This window comes from Crinia signifera, chromosome 6, assembly GCF_055691185.1.
Source record: "Crinia signifera chromosome 6, ASM5569118v1, whole genome shotgun sequence".
NCBI lineage: Eukaryota > Metazoa > Chordata > Amphibia > Anura > Myobatrachidae > Crinia > Crinia signifera.
Window position 1 is genome coordinate 169,801,969 of NC_139222.1, and position 17,634 is coordinate 169,819,602.

The 17,634-nt window shown below is 40.3% G+C and overlaps 1 protein-coding gene and 1 pseudogene across 1 annotated transcript in view; both read left to right on the top strand.

Moving 5' to 3' along the window:
• LOC146008613 (medium-chain acyl-CoA ligase ACSF2, mitochondrial-like) overlaps window positions 1-17,634 on the top strand; it is a 144,263-nt gene that overhangs the window by 10,656 nt on the left and 115,973 nt on the right. The window lies entirely within an intron of this gene.
• On the top strand, window positions 5,322-5,440 carry LOC146011649 (5S ribosomal RNA; annotated as a pseudogene).

Here is a 17,634-nt window from a genome sequence, read left to right on the forward strand (position 1 = left end):
TATAAACGAATTGATACCCCACCCCTTTGGTAGCTCCACCCACATCACTGCCCACTTCTGCCCCGCCCACAGTTCCTGAACCTGTTTTCCTACAAAATAAGCACTGTCTATAGCTATAATCAGTGCCGAATTTCCCATTAGGCACATTAGGCACGTGCCTAGGAGCGGCACATGTTTGGGGGCGGCACTTGGATGCATGTGATAGTACTATCAGCCTGAAATGTATGAGTAACTGCAAAATGTTTCCATTGTACTGTACCATATTCCATCTTTATTAGAGTGTAATTGAATAGGACATGCATATACTGCCCCTGTAAGTTGTCCTACTTAGAAAATATGTATACATAATAAACAAATGTTAGTTGTTGGCTTTTTTATTATATATTAAATTGGCAATCATCAAATGAGGGCTCATAGCTAATTAATAAAAATAATACAATTAGGTAGGGGGCGGCCATTATTGTTGTGCCTACGGGCGCCCTTACCCCTAAATCCGCCACTGGCTATAATATATATGTCTAGTGTGACTCTGAAACACTGCCATCTGTTGGCAGCAAGTGAAACTATATCTACTAGATTTGGAAGCATTTGCTTCAAGCGAGCTTACACTGCCATCTGTTGGCTGCAAGTAAAACTACATCTACTAGCTTTCGAAGCATTAGTTACAAGTGGGCTTACTAATATATATATATATATATATATATATATATATATATATATATATATATATATATATATATACAGTTAAAGTATCTTGCATTTATGCTGTATAAACACATCAAACACATAGGCCGATATGTAATAGGGTGCGATTTTTGGACTAGTCCAAAAATCGCACAAAATCGCACCTTTCCAAATCGCATTTTTTGCAGCAAATTCGCATATGTAATGAGATGCGAATTCACGGTAAAAAAGTGCGATGTGGTGCGATTTCGGGCGAGTTTTAGTAATGAAAATGTGCGCATTTTCAGTCATGAAAATGTGCGCATTTTCAAATGTGTGATTGAAAAAAAAAAAAAACGGCGTGCGGACCCCCTCCCGATCATAACCAGCCCCGGGCTCAAAAAGCCGGTGCTGGTATCATAAAATCAGAATGAAACCAGCACCAGGCTCAAGGTCCGGCGCTGGTTCCCAAAATACGGGGGACAAAATGACTAGGGGTCCCCCGTATTTAAAGAACCAGCACCGGACCCAAACAGCCAGCAGGGTAATGCCACAGCCGGGGGGAGACTTTTTATACAAGTCCCCCCGGCCAAAGCATTCAGCCCTGTGGCTGGTCAGCATGGGCAGGGGTCCTGGGGAAGTGGGGACCCCCCCAAAGAAGGGGTCCCCCCCCTCCAGAACTTTACTGCCCATGCTGAAGCCCGGGGCTGTCCTCCATGCCCCTGGGCTGTGGGCATGGAGCTGATTTTGTGTAAAATCAAGTTAAATCTATTGTTTTTAACAGTGGTACTACAAGTGCCAGCAAGCCTCCCCTGCAAGCTGGGACTTGGAGAACCACAAGTCCCAGCCTGCAGGGCATTAAAGGGCCCGCTGTAACTTGTAGTTCTACTGTTAAAAAAATAGTACACAAAACACACACTGACACACATTTTAAATAAAAGTTTAATACACACATCACACACACACTCATACTTACCTATCTTTATCCCGTCGGTAGGTCGCTGGCTCTGGTGTCGGCGGCTCCGTGTCGGCGGCTCCGGGCTCGGCGTCCTGTCCGACGATAATCCATGTTGGACCTGTGGAAGTAAATCCTACTCACCAGGTCCACCATGGATGGTCTTCTGTCTTCTCTTCTCTCTTCTCTCTTCTTCTTTATCTTCAAGCTCTTGCCGCTCCGGCAGCTCCATTCGGCAATATGATTAAAGGCGCTGGAGATGTTTGATCTTCAGCGCCTAACATCAGAATGATTCTATTGGCTGCTCAGCAGCCAATGAGAAGCGCCGCTGGGAGCAGCCAATAGAATCATTCTAAGCACCGGCGTTGAAGAGGCAACATCTCTGCGGAGACATGTTGCCTCTTCAACGCCGGTACTTAGAATGATTCTATTGGCTGCTCCCAGCGGCGCTTCTCATTGGCTGCTGAGCAGCCAATAGAATCATTCTGATGTTAGGCGCTGAAGATCAAACATCTCCAGCGCCTTTAATCATATTGCCGAATGGAGCTGCCGGAGCCGCAAGAGCTTGAAGAGAAGACAGAAGACCATCCATGGTGGACCTGGTGAGTAGGATTTACTTCCACAGGTTAAACATGGATTATCGTCGGACAGGACGCCGAGCCCGAAACCGCCGAGCCCGGAGCCGCCGACACGGAGCCGCCGACACCAGAGCCAGCGACCTACCGACGGGATAAAGATAGGTAAGTATGAGTGTGTGTGTGATGTGTATATTAAACTTTTATTTAAAATGTGTGTCAGTGTGTGTTTTGTGTACTATTTTTTTAACAGTAGAACTACAAGTTACAGCGGGCCCTTTAATGCCCTGCAGGCTGGGACTTGTGGTTCTCCCAAGTCCCAGCTTGCAGGGGAGGCTTGCTGGCACTTGTAGTACCACTGTTAAAAACAATAGATTTAACTTGATTTTACACAAAATCAGCTCCATGCCCACAGCCCAGGGGCATGGAGGACAGCCCCGGGCTTCAGCATGGGCAGGAAAGTTCTGGAGGGGGGGGACCCCTTCTTTGGGGGGGTCCCCACTTCCCCAGGACCCCTGCCCATGCTGACCAGCCACAGGGCTGAATGCTTTGGCCGGGGGGACTTGTATAAAAAGTCTCCCCCCGACTGTGGCATTACCCTGCTGGCTGTTTGGGTCCGGTGCTGGTTCTTTAAATACGGGGGACCCCTAGTCATTTTGTCCCCCGTATTTTAGGAACCAGCGCCGGACCTTGAGCCTGGTGCTGGTTTCATTAAATCAAGGGGACCCCTATTTGTTTGTCCCTCTGATTTTATGATACCAGCACCGGCTTTTTGAGCCCGGGGCTGGTAATGCTTAGGAGGGGGACCGCACGCCAGTTTTTTATTTAAATTTCTTTTTTAACTATTTTTTTACAGCAGAAGCATGCACAGATCTCAATGATCTGTGCATGTTTCTGCCTAAATCGCCAGTCAGAAGCTGGTCTATTTTTTTTGCGATTTTTTTTTTTTTGAAGCTCCCATATGCGACTTTAGAACTCGCATCCTATTACATATGCGAGTTCTATAGTTTACAATGGGAAAACATCTGGATGCGATTTTCAGCGTGCCTGAAAATCGCATCTTTAAAATGTGCGATTTCGCGGTAAAAAATGCGATTTTTACCGCGACTCGCATCCTATTACATGTGCGATTTTTAGAAAAAATGCGATTTTGGTCAATTTTGACCAAAAATCGCAAAAGTCTAAAAATCACACCCTATTACATATCGGCCATAATATATACAAATATATTTGATTTGTATACAAAACAAGGTTTCAAAACATGAAACAAAATTAGCGTACTATCTCATGCACTGCATTTGATCTTTTCTTGCACATATTTAGTGCCAGTTACATATCATGTCCCCTGTAGTGCTGTTACAAATGTCCCCAGTAAGTGTATGTGTGTATATATATATATATATAGCACAATAGCTCAGGATACAGCACAATAGGACAAACTTGTAGGCTCGAAACAATTGTTGGATTGTTCATGCTTTGCTGAATAAAGAATCACTTCTGCAAGTCTCCGAGTGACGCCCCTGCTTTGGTGAGCTATTGTGCTGTATATTTGGGGTATCCCCCCTGGGAAGGCACCGGAGCAAGTCCTGGTCTACAGTAGGAGTGCCGGATCTCTTTTGGAGATATATATATTCTCCATGAATTTTTAAAAGATTGTTTTAGAATACCGCGCTTCTTGGTATGTTAAATTTTCATTTTTTATATACATTTATACATGTCTATGGCTTTTATATTGTATTCTTATGGCATTCTGTACCACCCACAGTATACCCCTGAGGAAGTCTCTTCGGAGACGAAACGCGTTGGGTTCTGTTCTTGCGGTGATTCATCAAATTACATTGGAATCAAACAGATGTCTTCTGATTTTTAATAAATGTTATTTATACATCCATTGTATTATTGTTCACCTTTATTGTATTTCTGAAGGTGGTGGTACTTCCAACAGCTCCCTCTACGCTTCTACTGCTTGTTTCTGTCTCATCTCCCACTAACAGGGGAGATTCTGTAGAGGTCGAAGCTCCCAACTATTGGAAGCGCGATCAAGGTCAACCCCTCTTTTTGCATATATATATATATATATAGCACAATAGCTCAGGATACAGCACAATAGGACAAACTTGTAGGCTCGAAACAATTGTTGGATTGTTCATGCTTTGCTGAATAAAGAATCACTTCTGCTAGTCTCCGAGTGACGCCCCTGCTTTGGTGAGCTATTGTGCTGTATATTTGGGGTATCCCCCCTGGGAAGGCACCGGAGCAAGTCCTGGTCTACAGTAGGAGTGCCGGATCTCTTTTGGAGATATATATATTCTCCATGAATTTTTAAAAGATTGTTTTAGAATACCGCGCTTCTTGGTATGTTAAATTTTCATTTTTTATATACATTTATACATGTCTATGGCTTTTATATTGTATTCTTATGGCATTCTGTACCACCCACAGTATACCCCTGAGGAAGTCTCTTCGGAGACGAAACGCGTTGGGTTCTGTTCTTGCGGTGATTCATCAAATTACATTGGAATCAAACAGATGTCTTCTGATTTTTAATAAATGTTATTTATACATCCATTGTATTATTGTTCACCTTTATTGTATTTCTGAAGGTGGTGGTACTTCCAACAGCTCCCTCTACGCTTCTACTGCTTGTTTCTGTCTCATCTCCCACTAACAGGGGAGATTCTGTAGAGGTCGAAGCTCCCAACTATTGGAAGCGCGATCAAGGTCAACCCCTCTTTTTGCATATATATATATATATATATATAGCACAATAGCTCAGGATACAGCACAATAGGACAAACTTGTAGGCTCGAAACAATTGTTGGATTGTTCATGCTTTGCTGAATAAAGAATCACTTCTGCTAGTCTCCGAGTGACGCCCCTGCTTTGGTGAGCTATTGTGCTGTATATTTGGGGTATCCCCCCTGGGAAGGCACCGGAGCAAGTCCTGGTCTACAGTAGGAGTGCCGGATCTCTTTTGGAGATATATATATATATGAGATGTTCTGGATTTACGAACTCAACACCCTGTCACCCCATGGTTTGAATGAAAGCTACGAAATAGCCCCTTTCCTCTGAAGAAACAACACCACAGAGGTCATGGCCTGCATGAAAGTGACCCCAATACAAGGAAATGCGACCATCCCACTCTGCACAAACCCGATTCCATCCGAACTCGGAAGTTAAAAAGCAGTGGGCCCAACAAGTACCTGGGAGGGAGACCACCAGGGAAAATTGGGTATCGCATGTAAAATTGTACAGGGAAGGACACCAACAGGTCCAAAGAACCTCTGATGGTAGTTGTAAATGAAGGGCCTTCAGAAGGTACAAGGGACATCATGTCCGAAGACACTAGCCCGAATGTTTGAAAATTCCATCTTCACACGAACTTTATAAAAACCTGAAACATAAACCATAAATACCTGGTATCGTAACCATTCCTCTACTAACTGAAGAAGTGACTAACCATAAATTCTAAATACTTCAGCAAGTTTTAACAGAAAGGAATGAAAGAAAATGAAACAATCACTATTGTAAATACAGCTAATGGACTCAGAGCATGACCGAAAATGGACTATACCTTTATAGAACATATAAGTTCACTACACCTATATGGTGATATAGATTTTAGGATTCCTCACTATATATATATATGTCTCACTCAGAATGAAAATTCTGTCACCTGTAAATAATATCACCACACATTCAAATTCACTTCAAGTGAACACTGTCACAAATACTGTTGTAATTGTATAGTAATATCACAGTTGAATATAAGTATATACAGGACTCTCTTGTTTGTCACCTTACAATGAAAATAAGCAAAACACATGGGATCACCATTGTTTGCACGCTAGCACAAAAATGTCACTCATATGACAATGAAGAATGAAAAATGCAGGCATGCGGCAAACAAATTTCTAATAAGTGTTTTTTTTATTAACGTTTATACTCTATTTTGTTCCTTAGTACGTTTATCACAAAGAGCTAATTATGCCTTCAATAGAGGATTACCATGACAACGTCTGTGTCCCACAATGGAAAACTCCGCCCCCACAAGTATGACGATTGAGATCCGACAGGAGACTACATTCCAATAGAAGGCTTGCGCTCCAATACAGTAAACATCCGCGTTCCACGGACATCCAGCAAGGAGACGCACTTCCGGCTTATCGTCAGCTCAATACAACATCTGCGTTCCAAAGTCAGCGCTACGTGCGCTCCAGCGGGGAGACGCACTTCCGGTCCAACGTCTACTCGGCACAGGCTTCAACTACCGCGCTCCAGCGTCAGCGCTGTGTGCGCTCCAACTACATCCACTTCCGCGTTCCACGGACGGACAGTGCGGTGACGCACTTCCGGTCCAACGGAAAACAGTGTTACCGATCACAGCAGTATTCACTGCAGATCTAAAACAACTACAACAACTAGACAAAATCAACAGAGACTAATTCTCAGAATCTACCGATACCAGCTATAAATGTTTGCTTAGTACTGTACTTTCACTATAAATACGAAAAATCGGACACTTCCGCTTCCGGTTCCTAACCCCACCCCCATGTAATCACAGACAGTATAAATACTCTCACTGATCACACCCCAATATTCTGCTCCCCTTGAAGAAGTCCTCAAGTGGACGAAACGCGTCGGGACTACCCTCCAATCCTTTCTGCCACTGAGCCAAGAGTCTGCAGCACTACCTCCAGGTCTCCAACTACGAAAAAGACTTCGAACTTTTTTTCACTTACCCCATACCCAGCTAAGTACTAACCATACTTCCTAAACAAAGGGGATAGACCTATTGTTCTTATATGTTCATTTTGTTTTAAATACCATTTTTTATTTACCTCCCACTCTTGTGTCATTTCCATTTTACCCTTCCCATCCCCATTGCCCATCCCAACCCAGTGTACAAGTGTTATATGTATTGTTTCTATGCATTGTATGAATTAAGTGTATACAAAAAATACCTTGTTTTATATCCATATTCTTTTATTTTGCCTAAATAAACACATTTTTTTATAGTATATCTTTGCATATACGTCTATATTTACTGTTGAGAAATATTAGTCTACTATAAGGCGCCTTGATTCTCCCCATACTCTCTATATATATATATATATATATATATATATATATATATATATATATATATATATATATATATATATATATATATATATATATATATATAATCAATCAAGTAGTGGCGAGCCGGCACTCCTTTTAAGGTCCTGGTGCCCGTTAGTAGAGGTGTAGATACTTGAAATAAGACAACAGCACTCGTAGGACTTTCAAAACACAACAGGTGTATTCACAAGATGATGACCAACGTTTCGGGGTGCTTTCACCCCTTTGTCAAGGTACAAACTGGTGAGAAAACAGTGCATAATAGATGTCTTACCTTAAATAAGGTGGACAGTGGGACGCCCCTTCCCCCGTTCCCCCGCGCTCGGTCCGGTTCCAGGAGCCGCCCTGTGGTGACGCAGGTTGGCTTAACCGGATGTCCTGCAGTTTCCTGTAATGTTGGCCTGCAGCGTGACACGCACGCTGCGTGGTAGTCATGGATACCGTCACTGTGTAGGCGGTGGTTCCTGAGCCGGGCCGGGCGCCTGCAAACAAGAAGGGATGTGATCACAAAAATTGCTTGAAGATTTGTGCAAATACAATGGCATACAATATGAACATCTGAATAATATAAATATTAGAGGAGGACACATAGCGTTTCAAGCCATGCGATCGTGCCGTACTTCAGTGTGGTCAACATTGCGTGTGTCGACACAGGTGCCATAAGTGAAAATAAGAGACAAAAAATACATGAACAATACAGTGCACTTTAAAAGCAGGTTAGGCAGCAGTGTTCCCTGGGTATCAAATAAGTCCATGCACTATAAAGGTAATTGAGCTCCTGGGACTGTACTGAAACTATATTGAAAGTTTAGCTATTTGGGGCTGTGGTGCTGGCCAGCCGTGCATAACCAGTCAGTTCGGATGCAGTTCTGGCAACCCTAAGTAAGTTTGCAGCTCTTTACAAAAAGACACTGAGTGGTAGCCTGTCATTGAGGCCATTGGGTTTGGTGGACCCCAGACTGTGGATCCATCTGGCCTCCAGTTTTAGCAGTTGCTGGTCTCTGTCTCCTCTTCTTAATGATGGAGAAATATGGTCTATGGCCATATGTTTGAGGTCAGACAGTTTATGCTTCATCTCAAGGAAGTGTTTGGCTACCGGCTGTTCTTGGCCTTTCTTCTTGTTGTTTAAGGCTTGGTTGATGGTCGAACGGTGAAGAGCCATTCTCTCCCTCATTGGTCTGATGGTTTTTCCAACATATAGCATGTTGCAGGGGCACTTGATGACGTATATAATGTAAGCTGACATACAGTTCAGAACATGTTTAATTTGGAAAGTTTTGCCTGTATTGGGATGAACAAAAGACGGTCCCGTCAGCATGTCTTGGCAGGTGGTGCATTTAATGCACTTATAACAGCCTGGTGGGCGTGTCATAAAGTTGGTGGATGTTCCCAAATTACTTGTAGCAAAGCCGGTTATGTCATTATGGACGATGATGTCCCTGATGCTGCGTCCTTTTTTGTAACATAGCATTGGGGTCTTGGTGTTCAGGCTTGGTAAAGCTTTATCCGTCTTTACTATTGGCCACAATGCTTTTGTGGCCCTAGGCAGAATAGCACTTGCTACATTTAATTTGGTGACAAACGGTATTCGGTCCTGCTTGCTTTTCTCTTTATTTGCTGACACTGGTGTTAACAGCGATTTCCGGTCGATTCTAAGGGCTTCTTCTTATTGAATGACCAGGGAGTTTTTGTCATAACCTCTGGCTTCAAATTTATCCATGATACCTTCCAAAGCTATCGGTAACTTGTCAGGATCACTGATAATTCGGGTGGCTCTTATCATCTGTGAGCGCGGCAGTGCTCTTTTAAAAGATCGGGGGTGGAAACTGTTGCAACGTAATACTGTATTTCTGTCGGTGGGCTTCACGTATAATTCAGTTTGAAAGCGACCATCTGCCAGTTTTATCGAGACATCAAGGTAATTGATCTCTTTGTCTGACACGTTGTACGTTAATTTGATGGGTGAGGGTCTGGAATTGATGTTCTCCACTAGTTTAGCAACTTCATTGGCGGTCCCCTGCCAGATCTTAAAGAGATCATCTATATATCTCGTTAGGAGTAGGATCTTCTGTTCTGTTCATGTTCTGAACTGTATGTCAGCTTACATTATATACGTCATCAAGTGCCCCTGCAACATGCTATATGCAACATGCTATATGTTGGAAAAACCATCAGACCAATGAGCAAGAGAATGGCTCTTCACCGTTCGACCATCAACCAAGCCTTAAACAACAGGAAGAAAGGCCAAGAACAGCCGGTAGCCAAACACTTCCTTGAGATGAAGCATAAACTGTCTGACCTCAAACATATGGCCATAGACCATATTCCTCCATCGTTAAGAAGAGGAGACAGAGACCAGCAACTGCTAAAACTGTAGGCCAGATGGATCCACAGTCTGGGGTCCACCAAACCCAATGGCCTCAATGACAGGCTACCACTCAGTGTCTTTTTGTAAAGAGCCGCAAACCTACTTAGGGTTGCCAGAACTGCATCCGAACTGACTGGTTATGCACAGCTGGCCAGCACCACAGCCCCAAATAGCTAAACTTTCAATATAGTTTCAGTACAGTCCCAGGAGCTCAATTACCTTTATAGTGCATGGACTTATTTGATACCCAGGGAACACTGCTGCCTAACCTGCTTTTAAAGTGAACTGTATTGTTCATGTATTTTTTGTCTCTTATTTTCACTTATGGCACCTGTGTCGACACACGCAATGTTGACCACACTGAAGTACGGCACGATCGCATGGCTTGAAACGCTATGTGTCCTCCTCTAATATTTATATTATTCAGATGTTCATATTGTATGCCATTATATTTGCACAAATCTTCAAGGACTTTTTGTGATCACATCCCTTCTTCTCGTTTGCAGGCGCCCGGCCCGGCTCAGGAACCACCGCCTACACAGTGACGGTATCTATGACTACCACGCAGCGTGCGTGTCATGCTGCGGTCCAACATTACAGGAAACTGCAGGACATCCGGTTAAGCCAACCCGCGTCACCACAGGGCGGCTCCTGGGACCGGACCGAGCGCGGGGGAACGGGGGAAGGGGCGTCCCACTGTCCACCTTATTTAAGGTAAGACATCTATTATGCACTGTTTTCTCACCAGTTTGTACCTTGACAAAGGGGTGAAAGCACCACGAAACGTTGGTCATCTTCTTGTGAATACACCTGTTGTGTTTTGAAAGTCCTACGAGTGCCGTTGTCTTATTTCAAGTGTGTGTATATATATATATATATATAAATCCGCACACAATTCACTGGTTCATCCCGGTAGTGCTCACTCCAAGGCACCAGTCCACAATATAGAAATTTGAAAGGAGGGCACTCACCAATTCGCAGGTAAAATTTCTTATTTATTCAATTCATTAAAATATTGAACCTCAAACAGTCGTCAACGTTTCGGTCTGCATTTCAGACCTTCTTCAAGACTGACAGTATAGCAGCAAGAGATCATACTCCAACAGAGTATATATATATATACTGTGTGTGTGTGTGTGTGTGTGTGTGTGTGTGTGTGTGTGTGTGTGTGTGTATATATATATATATATATATATATATATATATATATATATATATATATATATATATATATATATATATAACAGAATAAAAACAGTGCGCTGAACCTCTATTGAACCAAGGACAAAATTGAAGTCCACAATCCGAAGTGAAAAAAGTCCAATGTCTTTAGTAATATATCACTCAGGTTCCTTTAACCTGGCCGCTCCGTATCTCACACACAAAGGTTTAACCTGTATCCAACAGGTGAGGATTTTCTAGAGAAAGAAGAGAACGGGCGCTGATAGTGCATGAATCAGTTTGAAAAAACGAATTTTTATTATTCAGCACAAAGTAAAAGCAAGTGTGGATAAAACGTACCAACGTTGGCGGTTCTCATTCACCGCAGTCAGACAGCATGAGAGTGGTGCAATGCACCTGATGGAGCCGGTTACACTCGTCTGGTCTCCAACGTGTAGCAGCAGTAGTGGGATTGATCTCGACGCTAGGCCACGCCCCTACGCGTTTCGTATCAACTTCGTCAGAGGGCTGGCCTAGCGTCGGTCAGTCACCTCATTTATACCAGCACAGTGTCAATTGCATAATTGATAAAATTACATCACTATCATAGAATACACTGGCAAATTTATAAAAACATACATAAAATCTAGTTAGGAACATAAAATATGATTAAATATAAGTGCTGATATTTACCGGTTAGATTAGTGGATAAAAATACGTATAAAACTTCATATTGTTGATAATTGATTAATCATTATAACATGTTTCAGGAATACAAGTGGAATACATAGTATATTAACGGCACTTTACATTCTTATGAAAGCAGTCAAAAAATATATATTACAATGTATAAAAATACAAAAGGGATATCTATCGCAAAAAGGAATACATAGAATATTAGCGGCATCTCAGATAAAATACATAGTGCATTAACGGCATTTACGTTTATAAAATAGTAAAAGGCATTATGGTGTATAAAAGTACAAAAATAGAAGAATATCTCATTTAAAACACTATATATATATATATATATATATATATATATATATATATATATATACAAACTACATATGCAAAAAAGAAAGTGAAGAAAAATGAATAAGAGACAAAGCTTTCGATGAATAAAATTATCTTAACGTATAAAGGGAAACATTTCTAAACCTTCATTCAGACCAGCTGGACTTAACGCGTTAAGATTATAGATCCAGTAAGATTCTTGTTTGAGGAGCCGCTTGTCTCTATTACCCCCTCTTGGATCTATCTTTATATGCTCCAATGCCATAAATTTCATCCCTATGGGATCACTGTTATGAAATTTAGCGAAATGTCGGGGTACACTATGGTTGGATACTTTATTCTTAATATTTCTATAGTGTTCAAGTATCCTAATTTTTAGTGTGCGTTTTGTCTGCCCCACATAGTTTTTACCACAAGGGCAGATTAGCAAATATACAACGTAAGTAGTGTTACAATTTAAGAAACCCTCTATTTTCATCTTTTTGTTATCTTTATTTCTAATAGTTTTCGTACCTTTCATACCGAAAGGACACATTTTGCATTTTCCGCAGTTATAGAACCCATTTAAGGATAGCATAGACAGACGAGGATCTCCTATTTTATTACAGGAATCCGTTATTGCTAACATGCTTGGTGCAAGTTTATTTTTTAAGGTTTTTGCCCGTCTGAAAACAACCTCTGGGTGTGTACCAATAGATTCTCCAATTATTGGATCCATCTTCAGGACGGACCAATGTTTGGATAATACTTTCTTGATGTCATTACTTTTGGCGTTAAATTGCGTTGTGAAAGGACAAAATACTTGCTTATCTGTTTTTTCTTTTTTATATTGTATAATGGATCTTCTGTCTAATCTACGACATTTTTCTCTGGCTTCTACAATCAATGGTAATGGATACCCTTTCTCTTTAAAACGTGAGCAGTATATATCAGCCTGTTTTTCGAACTGCTCCAAAGTGCTGCAGTTCCTACGTACTCTAAGTAGTTGGGAGTACGGTAGATTAGATTTCCATTTTTTCAAGTGGCAGCTGTCAAATTCAAGGTAATTGTTACTATCCACTTGTTTAATATGGGTACAAGTATCAATTATATCACAATCCATTTTTGTAGTTAGCTGGAGATCAAGGAAGTCAATAGCGGAATTTGCAAACTTATAGGTAAAACTTAAATTATACACATTCTTATGCAAGTATTCGATAAATTCCACAAAAAGCTGTTCAGACCCCGACCAAATAAGCACAATATCGTCGATATACCTTCGATATAAAATTAGGTTCTCTTTAAATGGGTTATTATTGTATATATGTTCTTCTTCCCATTCCCCTAAATAAAGGTTAGCGAACCCCGGGGCACAAACTGTACCCATCGCAGTCCCGCAGGACTGGATGAAGTATTGTCCCAAGAATGTGAAATAATTGTATTCCAAAACAAATTTTAAACATTTTAAAATAAAATCAGCTTTTTCCCTGGACACATTTTCGTCACGTTCCAGGACTGCAGCAATGCACATTAACCCTTTGTCGTGTGGAATGGAGGTGTATAGGGAATTGATGTCTACTGTACCCCAACACCATCCATTCCTCCACTTCATATTTTCCATTATTTGTAGTACAGACATGGAATCTTTGATGTATGATTTTAACATCGGTACATATTTATTCAGACAGGAATCAACATACTCAGCTATCTGTGATGTCAGAGACTCCATGCCTGATACAATAGGGCGTCCGGGGGGTGAGGTCTGGTCCTTGTGAATCTTAGGGAGATAATAAATTGTGGCAATCCTGGGCTGGTCATTATACAGATAATCAAACTCTTGTTTGGATATTATTTTGTTTTGTAATCCTTCCGTAAGGAGTTTGTAAAGATCCACAAGAAAGTCTTTAGTGGGATCTTTTGCCAACAATTTGTATGATATGGGATCCCCCAAAAGTCGCATCATCTCCATTACATAATCCTCCCTATTCAAAAGGACCAGACCCCCCCCCTTATCAGCTTGTTTGATAATGAGTTGTTCATTGTTCATTAACTCTTTAAGAGCATGGTATTCTTTACTTGTTAAATTCTGTTCTTTTATGCTGATATCATTTTTTAATTTTTCAAAGTCATTTTTTACTTACTGAAAAAACATGTCAATATTTGCACCCCGGGATTCCACCGGGTAAAATGTGCTTGCTTTTTTTAGACCTGAAGATATTGGAATATTTTCTATTGATTGGCTTGGGCAGCTTTTTTTATCATTTTTTATGAAGTGCCGTTTTAATGTTAGTCTACGAATATATAGATTTAAATCTATATACAAGGCAAATTTATTAATGCCAGTGGTAGGTGAAAAGGATAGTCCCTTTTTTAGTAAATTAGTTTGGGTTTCTGTGAGGGTTACTTTGGATAAATTGAAGATACCCTTAGTATCGGCATCGCTCAATTTAAGCTCCTTTTTTTTGAAAATGGGTGGTCTTTCTCCCTCTTTTCCCCCGTCTTCTCGATTCCTTTTTCCCCACCGTTTTGGAGATGCTATGTCTCCTATTCGGGTCTGATCTAATCTCTGACGGGCATCTAAAAAACTGCTCTGGGGTTCATAAGTTTCATTTTGTCTCAGTATTTGGAACCGATTTGATGTTAAGGGTGACTTGGGGTGGATTTCTGATACTGAATTTTTCCTCCAAGATTTTTCTTTTCCCACTTTAATCCACTTCTCTGAAGGGGGACCTTTTTGGTAATTACGTTGTGGAAAAACTGGCAGAGACATTTTCTCTTCCCTGTTTTTATTCCATTTCTGGTTAAAATTGGGACGATTAAATGACTTATAATTGTTCTCATAATTTTGCCGATTATTGGGTCTATATATACGATTTTCTGAACGATGTTTGTGCCAGGTTCTCACCTGGTCTTTGTCGTAATCATCCTTGTCTCTTTTAAATTTCTTAACTTTATTCTGTATTATTTCCATTTCTGTTTTATTAAGCTTTTCATCTATGTATTCCTTAAATTCCTGAACTTCTTTTATATTTTTTACCTCTAGTTTGGTCTCTAAATTAATTAATTTATCTTCTAATTCTTTCAGATTTTTCTTTTTTTCAAAAATGATTAATCGCATAAGTTCAAGGGAGCTCTCGTCTAATATCCGATACCACTCCTTCATGAACTTTGCATTAGTTTGTCCAAAGGCAGGTTCCTTGGTCAAACGTAAGCCTCTGGGGACCCTTGCACATTTTACATAGTTTTCTAATGTTTCTATATCCCACCATGTGCGCATCTCCTTAATTAGGAAATGCTCTAAATCATCGTATACATCCACCTCCTCCTCTTTGCACACATCGGTTACAGGTTCAATAATCAGTTTCAGAAAACACATTTGCATGTAATGTTGTTCTTCTACCTCTCATTTCAGAGAAATTAGACATATTAGGTTCTGCTGCGACTGTTAGTAGGGATAGAGACAAAATACAACAGAATAAAAACAGTGCGCTGAACCTCTATTGAACCAAGGACAAAATTGAAGTCCACAATCCGAAGTGAAAAAAGTCCAATGTCTTTAGTAATATATCACTCAGGTTCCTTTAACCTGGCCGCTCCGTATCTCACACACAAAGGTTTAACCTGTATCCAACAGGTGAGGATTTTCTAGAGAAAGAAGAGAACGGGCGCTGATAGTGCATGAATCAGTTTGAAAAAACGAATTTTTATTATTCAGCACAAAGTAAAAGCAAGTGTGGATAAAACGTACCAACGTTGGCGGTTCTTATTCACCGCAGTCAGACAGCATGAGAGTGGTGCAATGCACCTGATGGAGCCGGTTACACTCGTCTGGTCTCCAACGTGTAGCAGCAGTAGTGGGATTGATCTCGACGCTAGGCCACGCCCCTACGCGTTTCGTATCAATTTCGTCAGAGGGCTGGCCTAGCGTCGGTCAGTCACCTCATTTATACCAGCACAGTGTCAATTGCATAATTGATAAAATTACATCACTATCATAGAATACACTGGCAAATTTATAAAAACATACATAAAATCTAGTTAGGAACATAAAATATGATTAAATATAAGTGCTGATATTTAACAGGTTAGATTAGTGGATAAAAATACGTATAAAACTTCATATTGTTGATAATTGATTAATCATTATAACATGTTTCAGGAATACAAGTGGAATACATAGTATATTAACGGCACTTTACATTCTTATAAAAGCAGTCAAAAAATATATATTACAATGTATAAAAATACAAAAGGGATATCTATCGCAAAAAGGAATACATAGAATATTAGCGGCATCTCAGATAAAATACATAGTGCATTAACGGCATTTACGTTTATAAAATAGTAAAAGGCATTATGGTGTATAAAAGTACAAAAATAGAAGAATATCTCATTTAAAACACTATATATATATACAAACTACAAATGCAGAAAAGAAAGTGAAGAAAAATGAATAAGAGACAAAGCTTTCGATGAATAAAATTATCTTAACGTATAAAGGGAAAAATTTCTAAACCTTCATTCAGACCAGCTGGACTTAACGCGTTAAGATTATAGATCCAGTAAGATTCTTGTTTGAGGAGCCGCTTGTCTCTATTACCCCCTCTTGGATCTATCTTTATATGCTCCAATGCCATAAATTTCATCCCTATGGGATCACTGTTATGAAATTTAGCGAAATGTCGGGGTACACTATGGTTGGATACTTTATTCTTAATATTTCTATAGTGTTCAAGTATCCTAATTTTTAGTGTGCGTTTTGTCTGCCCCACATAGTTTTTACCACAAGGGCAGATTAGCAAATATACAACGTAAGTAGTGTTACAATTTAAGAAACCCTCTATTTTCATCTCTTTGTTATCTTTATTTCTAATAGTTTTCGTACCTTTCATACCGAAAGGACACATTTTGCATTTTCCGCAGTTATAGAACCCATTTAAGGATAGCATAGACAGACGAGGATCTCCTATTTTATTACAGGAATCCGTTATTGCTAACATGCTTGGTGCAAGTTTATTTTTTAAGGTTTTTGCCCGTCTGAAAACAACCTCTGGGTGTGTACCAATAGATTCTCCAATTATTGGATCCATCTTCAGGACGGACCAATGTTTGGATAATACTTTCTTGATGTCATTACTTTTGGCGTTAAATTGCGTTGTGAAAGGACAAAATACTTGCTTATCTGTTTTTTCTTTTTTATATTGTATAATGGATCTTCTGTCTAATCTACGACATTTTTCTCTGGCTTCTACAATCAATGGTAATGGATACCCTTTCTCTTTAAAACGTGAGCAGTATATATCAGCCTGTTTTTCGAACTGCTCCAAAGTGCTGCAGTTCCTACGTACTCTAAGTAGTTGGGAGTACGGTAGATTAGATTTCCATTTTTTCAAGTGGCAGCTGTCAAATTCTCTGGTCCTTTTGAATAGGGAGGATTATGTAATGGAGATGATGCGACTTTTGGCGGATCCCATATCATACAAATTGTTGGCAAAAGATCCCACTAAAGACTTTCTTGTGGATCTTTACAAACTCCTTACGGAAGGATTACAAAACAAAATAATATCCAAACAAGAGTTTGATTATCTGTATAATGACCAGCCCAGGATTGCCACAATTTATTATCTCCCTAAGATTCACAAGGACCAGACCTCACCCCCCGGACGCCCTATTGTATCAGGCATGGAGTCTCTGACATCACAGATATCTGAGTATGTTGATTCCTGTCTGAATAAATATGTACCGATGTTAAAATCATACATCAAAGATTCCATGTCTGTACTACAAAT